This window comes from Rhinoraja longicauda, chromosome 16, assembly GCF_053455715.1.
Source record: "Rhinoraja longicauda isolate Sanriku21f chromosome 16, sRhiLon1.1, whole genome shotgun sequence".
Classification (NCBI taxonomy): domain Eukaryota; kingdom Metazoa; phylum Chordata; class Chondrichthyes; order Rajiformes; family Arhynchobatidae; genus Rhinoraja; species Rhinoraja longicauda.
The window spans coordinates 37,128,914-37,142,251 of record NC_135968.1 but is presented as its reverse complement, the minus strand read 5'-3'; the positions used below and the strand labels follow the sequence as shown (position 1 = coordinate 37,142,251).

Sequence of the window (13,338 nt, the reverse complement as noted above, 5' to 3'; positions counted from 1 at the left end):
CATATCTAGCAATCTATCAATCTATATTTTGAATGCAATCAGTGGCAAGGGCTCGAAAGTCCTCCTGTAGATAATTCAAAAGTTTCACCTTCCTTTGAGTGAAGACATTTTGATTTATTTTAGACTCCTTAATTTGAGACTTATGACCTCTTGTTCTCAACGAGAGTAAATATTCTCCAGCATCTACCCTGTTGAGCCTTCCAAGAATTTATCATGTTTCAATGCTGTCAAGATTGTGATCTTATCAACTTGGTTCTTGGTTCTTGGTTCTTGGTCCTCCAAAATATTCCAAATGGAATTTAAACTGGAGGTGGCAGAGTATGGACAAGCAAGAAGGGCTTCTTGTAGAAAAATAACTCTAAAAGACTAAAATAACTCTAAAAGAATAGAGACCTCGATTGTTTAATTCCTCTTCATATAAAGGAACCATCTCCCAAGAGGTCAGTCTAATGACTCTTTACTGTACTCTCTTCCATGGAAAGTCCATCCTTTTTGGGATAAGGAGACAAAACCTCTTCACAGTATTCTAGGTGTAATCTTACTGAGTTTCTATACAATTGCAGCAAGATATTATTACTCCAGAAGAAGTGGGTGAAGTATTAAATGAGTATCTTGCAATGATATCTTGCAAAGAGAAAGTCGTGGAGGATAACAAGCGCGGGATGGAGGTATCAGCAGGAAGAACATTAAAATGGATGTCCCCATGGGCTGATTGGATGTACCCCAAGTTGTTGATAGAGGGAAGGGAGGAAATTGGTGCCTTGACAGAGATATTTGATCCTCGGTAACCACAGACGTGGTCTGAGAGGACTGGACAATAGCCATTGAGCCTTACATCAGGAATGAGGAAATTATTGGGGAAGATTCCTGGACAGGATTACCCCACATCTGGATTGGATTAGACAGAATTTACTCATATCTGGAAAGGCATAGACTTACTGGGGATAGTCAGCAGGGCTTTGTGCCATCAACCTGATTGAATATTTTGAGGATGATTGATGAGGGAAAGGCAGTGGATTTTTTATGCAAGGAGCTTAGTAAAGTATTTCACAAGCTACTTCATGGTAGGCTCATCCAAAAGATTAAGGCACATGGGATCCTTGATTTGGTAGATTGGATTCAAAATCAGAGTACAGTGTTGGAAATTTCTTATTGAAACATATAAGATAATTAGGGGATTGGACACATTAGAGGCAGGAAACATGTTCCCAATGTTGGGGGAGTCCAGAACAAGGGGCCACAGTTTAAGAATAAGGGGTGGGCCATTTAGAACGGAGATGAGGAAGAACTTTTTCAGTCAGAGAATGGTGAAGGTGTGGAATTCTCTGCCTCAGAAGGCAGTGGAGGCCAGTTCGTTGGATGCTTTCAAGAGAGAGCTGGATAGAGCTCTTAAGGATAGCGGAGTGAGGGGGTATGGGGAGAAGGCAGGAACTGATTGAGAGTGATCAGCCATGATCGCATTGAATGGCGGTGCTGGCTCGAAGGGCTCAATGGCCTACTCCTGCACCTATTGTCTATTGTCTATTGTCTATTGAAAGGTGTCATTCTGACTGGAGATCTTTGAGCAGCAAAATCCAACAGGGATCAATGCTGGCACCATACATATATGTTTTGGTTGAAAATGTAAATTCAGATTCAAATTCAGATTCAGATTAATTTATTGTCAATGAAATGTGTAGGAAAGAACTGCAGATGCTGGTTTAAATCGGAGGTACACACAAAATGCTGGAGTAACTCAGTGGGACAGGCAGCATCTCTGGAGAGAAGGAATGGGTGACGATTCGGGTCAAGGCCCTTCTTCAGTCTGAAGAAGGGTGGTGACCCAAAACGTCGCCCATTCCTTCTCTCCAAAGATACTGCCTGACTCGCTGAGCTACTCCAGTATTTTGTGTCTACCTTGGGTACAATGAAATTTGTTGTTCACATGAAGCTCACAGAGTAAACAGTATACATAGAGTAAAGATCATGATAACAGTGAGTGCAAAACAGCAGAATGATGCGAGACTGTAGAAGTAAATCTGGGTATGAAACTATAATATTCTTTATTACCAAACAAGGTAGGGTTAAGAGTGAAAGTAGGTGGCAGCACCTCTAGGAATGAAGTGAGAAAGTGATGAATGGTTCAGGAGTCGGGTGGCAGTGGGGAAGAAACTGTTCTTAAGTCTGGATCACTGAGCTTGATAACCCGTGATATCTTTTCACAGAATGTAGATGAGGGAAAAGGGAATGGCCAGGTTGAAAGACATCCTTGGTGACACTTCTAGCCTTCCTGATACAACGCACTGTGAAGATGGATTGGGTGGAAGGAAAAGACATAGTTCTGGCCATTGCATTACAGGAAGGATCCTTGGTTGAGGATGCGGAAAATGTTCATCATGGCATTGCATGGATTAAAGAGCATTAGCTATAAAGAGAGGTTGGAAAAATGGATTGTTTTTTCTGGAGTGATGTAGCCTGAGGGGCAATTGTTGAAAGGCATGTAATAAAGAGATAGGCATAGATAGGGTAAAATCTTATTTGCAGGGTGAAAATCACAAATACTGTGCATGGCTTTAAGGAGAGGGTGGCAAGATTAAAGGCGTTGCTTAAAGGAGACTAAAGAGTCATGTTATTTTACACTGAGAGTGTTCAGTGCTGGGAACATGCTGCCAGAGGAGGATGGAGAAGCAGATCTAATGGCAATGTTTAAGAGGCCCATAAACAAGCAAAGAATGGGGGGATATAAACCATGTGCAGGCAGATGGGATTGGTCATCATGGTCAGCACAGACATCATAGGTGAAGGGCCTGTTTCTATGCTATATTTTTCTATGTTCTATGTATTTCACTCCTCTTCCAATGAAGCCTAACACAACATTAGCCTTCCTTCCTACCTGCCTGTTAGCTGTCAGTGATTTGCGTACGAGGACACCAACAATTTGATCATCAACAATTTCCAAACACTCTCCATTAAAAAAAGCACAGAATTTCTATTTATTCCACTAACCTCACTATTTTCCAACAGTGTATCACAGTGTATACTAGTGTCTGCTGTGTCAGTGCCAACATACTAAGATCGCCCTGGTTGCCTTGAAGTCTTTTTGCACGCACATCACTTTCACATATCCAATTAATTTGCTTACAATTTCCAAACTTGTCCCCTCAACTGGTCATTGATATAGATTGTAATTAGTTGAAACTAAGCACCAGGCTATGTGGCACCCCCACAGTTACAACCTGCTAATGTAAGGACCACCCTTTCTTTCCTGCTCTATACTTTCTAGCCATTGACCGACTCTTGGTCCACGCTAGTACATTCACGCAATTCCATTTGTTCTAACCTTGATCACAAACCTGCTATTTGGGACCTTAATAAAAGCCTTCTGTAAATCTGAATACACCACATCCACCACTTTCCCTTCAATCATTCCACTTGATGCATCCCCAATGAACTTCGATAAATTATTCAATTATTTCCTTTCCCACGTTCACTTTGCTCAATCATTTTTTAATTTCCTCAGTGTCTTCATATTGCATCCATGATCATAGATTCTGGCAACTTCTTCCAACTGATGTAATGCTGTCAGCCTGGTAATTCCCTGTTTACTTTCTACCTTCTTTCTGGAATAGTGGGGCCAGATTGGCTAACCTCTAATCTGCAGGAAACATTGCAGAATTACACAATTCACAGAGTTTTGGAAAATTATAACCAGAGCACCTCTTTCACAACTCTGGGATGTGGCTCATTGGGATTTATCCGTTTCAGGTTCATTAACTTCTCCAGCATTATTTCTTTACCAATATGTTGATTTTTTTCTTCTTCATTTGCACTGGGCCCCAGATATCTCCATTATTTCTGTGAATATTTCTTGGTCTTTTTCCATGAAAAGCAATGGAAAATATTTGTTTAATTGCTCTGCTCTTTAACTTATTCCTCATTATATATTCTCCCACCTCTGTCTAAAGGAAACCCCCTTTAGCTCTTGTGGATTATTTTCTACTTATAGGCCGATAGAAATTCCTGTCCTCTATGTTTTTGTTATTACTCTTGCACTTAATTTTATTTTCTTTATCAATTTCTTGGTTGTCCTTAGTTGAACTATGAAATGTTTTCAGTCCTCCGAACTTGTGTTTCTTTCTAGAAACTTTACAAATCTTTTACTTGGATTTAATACTTTTAATTTTTCTTGCAATCTGCAGCTGGGTAGATTTGCCTGTTGTGTTTTATGCTGTAAAGGAATATAAGTTTGTTCTAAGTCATATATTATTTCTTTAAAATCATGTATGTGGTAGCCATTATCTGTCGACTGCCATGGTTGCACAGTAAAGATTTCTAGTGTTTAGCCTAGGTTTGGTTTAGTAAACTAGTTTAGTTTAGAGATACAGCACGGAAACAAGCCTTTGGCCCACCAAGTCCACGTGACCATTGATCACCCATTCACACTCGTTCTATGTTATCCAATGTTATCTGTAAATGGGCAATTTACAGAGGCCAATTAACCTACAAACCCTCATACCTTTGGGATGTGAACAGAAACAGGAGCACCCAGAGGAAACCCATGCAGTCACAGGGACAATGTGCAAACTCCACACAGAGAATATCCAAGGTCAGGATCGGCTTGGATTACAAGATTTGTCTTGGTAAAATAAAGAGAACAAGCTTTAGAGCATAGATACATGCAACCTTAGTATATCTGAAAGATGCAGTGGCTCACTCAGGCTAAATGGTCTATTCATACTTTTAATCTGCAGAGAAAGGAAACGGGTCAGTTCCGGTTAGTTTTGGAAGTGTAATGGTTAAAAATATCATCTGACCTGTTATTTTCAGCATGAGCTGAAGAGTAATTTTGACACATTCTTGCATTTTGGAAACTCTGTGCAGTTTCAGCTGCCCAAGGACACATAATGTTTTCATACTGCCATTTGGAATTTATGATTACTTTTTGGCAAAAGTTAGTCAAGGGCAAGCCAGAAAGTGTTTCTAGGTGGATACTTTGGCATTCAAAAGTTATTGCTTCAAATGACCACATTCAACATTCTAAAAAATATGCACCTCATCTCAGCACAGGCTGCCAAAGCAGCTTTATACATTAACAATGCAGCTTTCCTCTTCTACGACATGGCCATGTTGGTGTGAGCAATGAAATAGGCTTCCAGGGCTCATTTCCAAATTGCTTTTAGGCTCCCTATTTGCATCTGCAAGGAGTCCATTCCACTTTTGAGTCACCCATAGGTTTGCCTTGAGTCATTTACTAAGTTCTGTCTGCACTGAGCCAGCAGAGGGTCTTCAACAAGGTATCTCCAGCCCATCTCAAATAAAATGACACACCTAAACGAAAGGCTCAGATGAGCATGGATGCTCTTTCCAATCCATAACTATGACCATGGTCTTTGGCTTGTTAAAGCTGTCCTCCAATTGCAATATTGGCATAATCACTATTAACTACAACTGACTTAGTCCAGCACTTTGTGTCCATCTTTGGTTCTTTTGCTATTTCCTTGTGTAGCCTGTCATCTTAAATCCTTGTTCAAATGCTCCGATCAGCTTCCATTTACTGGGTGTCCTCTCTATTCAAAACTGCTCATGGATTGTCCCTGTGAAAGTAGCAGCCTAATGCGTTGGTGAAGGACCCAGGATGCCCTGCATGAGTAAATCAAAAAATAACGCTGACACTAAAAAATGTGAAATAAATACAGGAGATGTTGAAAACACTCAGGAGGTTGAGCGGCTTCTAAAGTTCAAGACTCTTCGTGAGTTTCATATTCAATGGATGCTTCCTGAGCTGCACGTTTTTCAGCTTTTTCTCTTTTACGAAACTGTAAGAGATGATGATACCTGGAGTACTGTGTGCAGTTTTGGTCTCCAAATTTGAGGAAAGATATTCTTGCTATTGAGGGCGTGCAGCGTAGGTTTACTAGGTTAATTCCCAGAATGTCGGGGCTGTCATATGTTGAAAGACTGGAGCGACTAGGCTTGTATACACTGGAATTTAGAAGGAGGAAAAACCTTTTCACGCAGAGAGTTGTGAATCTGTGGAATTCTCTGCCTCAGAAGGCAGTGGAGGCCAATTCTCTGAATGCATTCAAGAGAGAGCTGGATAGAGCTCTTAAGGATAGCGGAGTCAGGGGGTATGGGGAGAAGGCAGGAACGGGGTACTGATTGAGAATGATCAGCCATGATCACATTGAATGGCGGTGCTGGCTCGAAGGGCCGCATGGCCTACTCCTGCACCTATTGTCTATTGTGTATTGATGGGTCATCATAAAAAAAACAATATCAGGAGCCTCTCACGCCTCTCTGCTCCAGTGCACTTACAGAACGTTTCCTTGGTATGCATTATATCCAATTCATCTTGATCTACCTAACAAAACCTCTCAGTGTACCTGGTTGAACACATGTAATAAAAATGCTATTGTTTATTTTGAGGCAACATCTCATAAAGAGATTAAATTGATTTAAGGATTCAGTAATGCATTAAGGACAATACTTGGGGAGAAACCTTCTCATAAGTCATATAGTTGAGGATTATTCCATTTAACCTTCTAAGAATGAGTGTTCAGACTCTGACCATAATTACAATACAATACAGATGGGGATCAATTAGGCAGGATCTGTTACTGTAATTACAAACACATCCTTATAACACATCTGTTTTGTGCTTTCTTTGTAAGTTAATGGATGTAACCCTGTTCTCACATTCTGACATGAAACTGTAATAAACATGTTTGACTGGGTCAAACACAAGGATATTGCTTTTTAAGCACTTACTCAAAGTAAAATATCACCAGGATGATTTTATTTTCCCTAGGAATCAAAACCTCAACTGTTTGGAATTCTGACGTATCCCTTATATTTAGCCACAATATTTAATTAAGAAACTTTTTGCAGGATTCAATTTCTCATACATTACAAAAGATTTGGCACATCACAGATAACAGGCTTAACTATTCATATACAGATGTTCCACACCAATTTAGCTTCCCTGAGTTTAACAGCAATGCAATAAATTTCAATGATTTCCTACTCACAACGACTCACAAGGACCTGCAGATGCTGAAATCTTGAGCAAAACACAAAGTGCCGGAGGAGCTCAGTGGGTCAGGTTCCATCTGGAAAGAGAATGGACAGGTGACGTTTCGGGTTGGGCCCCGTCTTCAAACTGATTGGCATAGGGGAAAGAAAAGAGGGGGGAGGGGGGCATTTCAACTACTTGTCACAGCAACAAAAGTACAAGAATGAGTACAATTAGCATGCCTCATGTGCAAAGCTATCAATCTCATTCATAAAGTGTTCCATTAAAAAAAAAGAACTGACAATTTTAATCGAGCAAGAGGAAAGCTGCAGGATTGAGGTGTGAGGAGGATTTCATATAAGGCATTGTATTTGTGTCCTATCCCAAAATATTGAGGAACGTACTTGGGAAAATGGTGCCTTAGAAGCAGCATTCAAAGTTTCAATGGATTCAATCTACTTGAACATATGTTGAGGGAGAAACACCATGTGTGAAATTACTAAATGAATTCAGGTTTGCCGATGGTACCTTCAGTAATTTGGAACTTCCATCTGAGCTCAAAGAAGGTTGGCCATGGCAGAAGGGTGGGTCCAGGAAAGAGCCAATTGCCCGTTCTTCATTCGTTTATTATGAGGTGTAATGTACCTCTCCTTTGCATTGGCCTCTGACAGACTGTGAGGCTGAACACAATGAGGAGAGAGTCTGGAGGAACACTGAATGCTGAAATTATGTGATCTGAAAGAATGTATTGAATCTATACACAATACACAATAGGTAATAGGTGCAGGAGTAGGCCATTCGGCCCATCGAGCCAGCACCGCCATTCACTGTGATCATGACTGATCATTCACAATCAGTACCCCATTCCTGCCTTTTTTGACTCATCCCGCCCCCCTGACATCAGTCTGAAGAAGGGTCTCGAACCAAAACGTCACCCATTCCTTCTCTCCCGAGATGCTGCCTGACCTGCTGAGTTACTCCAGCATTTTGTGAATAAATCCCTTGACTCTGCTATCTTTAAGAGCTCTATCTAACTCTCTCTTGAAAGCTTCCAGAGAATTGGCCTCCACTACCTTCTGAGGCAGAGAATTCCACAGATTCACAACTCTCTGACTGAAAAAAAAAAATCCTCATCTCCGTTCTAAATGGTCTACCCCTTATTCTTAAACTGTGGCCCTTGGTTCTGGACTCCCCCAACATTGGGAACATGTTTACTGCCTCTAGCGTGTCCAATCCCTTAATAGTCTTATATGTTTCAATAAGATCCCCTCTCATCCTTCTAAATTCCAGTGTATACAAGCCCAGTCGCTCTAATCTTTCAACATACAACAAGTCCTGCCATCCCGGGAATTAACCTTGTGAACCTACGCTGCACGCCCTCAATAACAAGAATGTCCTTCCTCAAATTTGGAGACCAAAGCTGCACACAATACTGCAGGTGTGGTCTCACTGGGGCCCTGTACAACTGTAAAATCTAGATTGGATTCACCAGCATAGACTCGGTAGGGTTGCATTATGAATGGAGGAAAACACTGATGTGAGGATGGAACAGAGTGGGAGTGCAATGCTCTTGGAATCTGTGGAGTTAATGGAAAAAGTCAATGTATGATCCATTAGGTGCAACAACTGGAATGTGATTAGAGCAAGAACTCTATAACACTGATCAAGCTTTGGTGAAAGGCTGTATGATGGTAATTAATTTAGCATGTAGAGTACTAATCCTCATCAAGAGTTCTGGAGATGTCTTCAGGTTTTCCATGTCAATACCTATGCTGGTGTTCAACTATGATGGAATTCTCTTAAATTAAGGAATATTTTGAAAGTTAATAATTTTAACTATTGACAATACTTAATATTCAACAAAATCAATTTGCAGATTCTATCTAAGAAAGAACCTTGATCCTTTGCAAGGTAGGCAAACAAAACTGATATGGTACAAAAAAAACCATGATCATATATCAGGGGAACCTTTGACTGTTTTACTTTAGGGGTGAGGTCAAATTATCTGTTAAAATGAATTCAAATGGAAACACTCTGCTGATCCTTTGAATATCGTTGCTGAGAGACTTCTTACAGCCAATATGCTATTGGATCGAGCTATAAGAGACACAGATGCTGGGAAGTCATGACTACTTCATATGAGCATCTACAAAATGAGTAAATCTTACCTCATTCTTCTACTATAGTTGGATAAGCAGATATTCATGAGATGCAAATATTCCTGCACACTCCCCTATTCTGCACTTGGTTCCATACATTTAATTGCAAGCTTAATCCTATTTATTGGCAACATCAAGGGAGAACAATGTCTTACCTCTTGTAAGGCTATAGCCCTCGCTGTTCTGTATCAGTTAGTAACAAATCGCCTTCTAAGAGGCAGGAAAGTTATTTCTGCCAATTCCTCTCTTCTGAGGTAATGCACTCCATGACCCCAATGGAATTTATCTCTTGTCATCTGGTCGAGTGCCAGTGAAAAGTAGTTCGATTTTACAGTCAGTTGGAGTCCAATATATAAACCTCAGGAAAAACACAATTATCTATCACTGGAGCTGCAAAAACTATCCATTCAGTAAAACAAAACCTGCAATGAACTAATAGCACCCTCTCTTATTAAGGATACAACATATTAATCCGCAATTATGAAGGGTATATTCTTACAACACAAGAGAAAGAGGAGAACATTGTACATCTGACTATGCATTGAATCTCTCTGGTCAAAAACAATTTCATTTCCCACCAATATACATTTCTGGAAGCTGGTCTCCAGATGTGAAATGGCAATAAAGGGGAATACCTGGCTGGGTTCCTTGACTGAAATGTGAAGGTGCGGATGAAGGAACTAACTGTGGCTATGTTTGCACAGCTGGGATATTAAAGTTTAGAGCTTTCCCACCGAAGCCTGTGGGTGGCCTGAAAAATGTCTTCATAGCCTACGTGATGTCCATTCATGTTGTGTTTTGCTTTGTCTTATGCTGATGAATGGACCAGGCTCCTAAAAGTGGTATTTTTGAGGAAGTGGACCTTCACCAAGCTGAGTAATTTCGCTCTCCTGATAACACATTAATTTTTCCCGAGGTTAACATTCCAATAATTAGACCATGGACCCGATTGTAGTTTTTCCCACAGCATCTAAATCGGAATCAAAAAGCAATAGAAGCTAAAGTATTACCTTTCTATTCCCACCGCTTTAGCATTTTCACATTCCAGGGGGAAAAAAATGGTTGATTTAATAAGTCTTAAAACTCCAGTGGCTACCACATTCTCTGACAAATGTGTTGAAACTTTTCAGTTGTGTGGGGAGGTTGGCCTAAACTTCAAAGTTACTCCATGTTCCTAAGCAACTGAGTTCAAGTTTTTAACGTAGTATTAAAATTCATTTCAAACATCGGGGCTTCAGGTTTCTGGCACGGCGGAATATTTTGTGCTTTTCATTTGTCTAAATCCTGATTGATAGCGTGATCGGGCACACTCGCAATTTGAGTTTGGTTCTATGTGCGTATGACAGGCTTACCCACGGAGGCTGCCGGGCATATGTTGCAACATCAATCAGTGAACACGCTTGTACAATGTCGTTTGTGCAACATTCTATCATTCACACACTACTGGCAAACATGGCAGGTTTCATCCACAGGTGCAGGTCTTAATCAAAGAGTCGTGGCTTGCTCCGGCATTCCTTCAAGGACTTGTAGCGACCGAGGCAGCCCGACCGAGGCCTCTGAGGAGACGATCCTTCTCAAGATGAGTTTCTGTTTTGTCTCTGTACTTGGAGTGATTGCTCCTGCCCATCCCCACATTCCATCTTCATCCTTGCTGAGCTTCTGCAGCCCCACAATCCGCTTTCCACAAGTTAATTTCTATTTCACATCTCATCTTAATTTGGATATATTTTCTCCATTTTTTCCCCATTTGCTCAATTTCCCCTCTGATCATCTCCCACACTGGGATCAACTCCTCCCCCCCAATCAACCTGGTCTCCATTCCTATCTGACATGCCAGTCTCTGCTGTATAGTTTAGTTTAATTTGGAGGTACAGTATAGAAACAGGCCCTTAGTCCATCAAATCCACATCAACTATTGACTACTCCTTCACATGAGTTCTATGTTATTCTGCTCTCTCATCCATTCCCTACACATGAGGGACAATTTACAAAGACCAATTAACCTTCAAACCAGCACATCTTTGGGATGTGTGAGAAAACTGGAGCTCGGGCGGAATCCAACCAGGTTTCTGGCGTGGTGAGGCAGCAGTTTTACCTGCTGCTCCACTGTGCACTTTATTTGCAATTGCTCCTGCAAGGCTGTCCCTAACGAACACAACACATCGTAGCATGAAGCACAGTTTAACACTGGTACATCTAATAAATCAGAGCCTCAACTGGTACATCTAGTAAATCACAGATCACTATTCCATACTCTGATGAATCCTTTGTAGGACAACACTGATGACATTAAATTCCACGAGGGATAAAATTCTGCACCATTCTTTGCAACGTGAATTATCGTGGTTACGATTAACTTTGTTTTATGAAAGTCCTTTCAAGGTGAAAAAATTTGCAGACCATAATTTATGTCAAGGATCATAATAACTTGTTACAAACATCATAAAAATCAAATCCTAACTACTCTTGAATTTTATTCTAAGCTGCCTTTCAGTTGGAGTCCATCTGTTTATAATCAATAGAAACCTGAAACTGGGAGTGAAGAGCAGTCGGATTGACTGGGGAATGCTTTGCGCATACTCTTTCTATTTACAGCTTTAAGTTTTACGGCTTGATGTTACGACTGATTGCATTCACCAAGGGAACTTCAGATTGGTAACTTTTTTTACTGTTTTTTGTAAGGATCACCAGTATTTTCCCTGAATTTGAAAAGTGCTTGAAAATGCTTTCCTTTTAACCAAATGTCCAAGACAAATTTCCAAGAAGCCTGAACAATGTTAGTGACTTTGTAGACCAGCTCCTACTTCCTAACAAGTCAGCTATGTGCAAAATATCGAGGCAATTTATTTAACTTTCAGACTAGAAATTTGCTCACAGAGTATAAAAACCTTACAGGGATTTGATGCATCATTTTGAATGTAGTAAGCGGGTGATCTGTCCCATATGTTAGAAATTCCACAGCGCAGATATGCAACCAAAGTTAATTTAATTTTGAATGGGACACAATTGTGACCAATTGGACAAGGTCATCTTGAAACTTTAGCTGAACATTTCTGGTTGAGATTCACTTTTTTGCATAACTGGGTTTTTTTGTTTTCACATTAATGGACTTGTATTCCACAGCAAGTAAAAATACAATTGTTCTGTTGCTGGTGCATATGACAATTAAAAATTCATCACTCCCGACTGTTGTCTTGTCGAGAATTTTGAACTATTTCCTTGATTTCCACGTCAGATAAATAGGGGCAATGTTTAACCCAATGTTGTGCTCTTTGATGGCCCAGCAGTGCATGGCATTCCCATGATAGCTAGGCCATCAAACAAATTACTGGATTGGGACCCTGGCAAGATATCTGTAACTTAATTCCTTCTCCGATAATGACACTGATCTCTCCTCCATCACCTCTTCTCCACACCCCCCCCCCCCCCCCCCCCACCTTTACCAGGGTTCAGTCTGGATCAGTGACCATTAAACTGGGGGCAAACTCACAGAATCACAAAGTGAAATGACCCAACCTCACATCCAAATAGCCAAATATAACGGTGTAGTAATTTTATCTTGATTACAACTTTCAGACTTGCGCTCAGTTCTAAAATTCAGTTTCGTTAAGCTTCATTGCACAGTTCCCAAAGGAACCTGTTGACTGGGTAAGAAGTGAGGGTACACAAATCACATCCTGAGCAAACTAAATTGTGGCCAGTTTGGTTTCCTGGTCTACCATTACTCAGTTAGGAAGCCAGAGAAAAAAATCCAAGAGTTTCCTTTACCAATGTTGGCCTTTTGGTTATTTTTAATCTGTTTCCTTCTTTCTCCCTGTAGATTACATGGTTACAGTGGGTGCAAATCTTGTAAGTACTAACTGCACGTTCTGTGTATGATTTTATCATGTCTGTGAGAATCAGTCTTGGTGGATATGTTCCTCGTGTCGTACAGTGGAGAAACAGGTCTGTTAGTCCACCATGTCCATCAAATGCGTATCCACGCTATTTCCACAGACTGAACATTTCATCATCATTGTTTTAATATCTTAATGCCTCAACGATTATCATAGAAGCTGAGGCGTAGTCTAAGTGTTAGAGGCAAGCCTTTACAGGGTAAAGTGTTCATCACAATCACAATGTGGCACTATCACAATGCCAAAGGGTGTTTGAACTCTTGTCTGAAGGTGACAATTATTACTGATTTTG

General features: G+C 40.5%; 1 long non-coding RNA gene across 1 annotated transcript in view; it reads left to right on the top strand.

Moving 5' to 3' along the window:
• Window positions 1–12,965: 12,965 nt before the first annotated feature.
• LOC144601006 (uncharacterized) overlaps window positions 12,966–13,338 on the top strand; it is a 38,695-nt gene continuing 38,322 nt past the window's right edge. The window contains exon 1 of the long non-coding RNA XR_013548212.1: window positions 12,966–12,999. This is a non-coding gene — a long non-coding RNA (uncharacterized LOC144601006). The remainder of the gene's footprint in view (window positions 13,000–13,338) is intronic.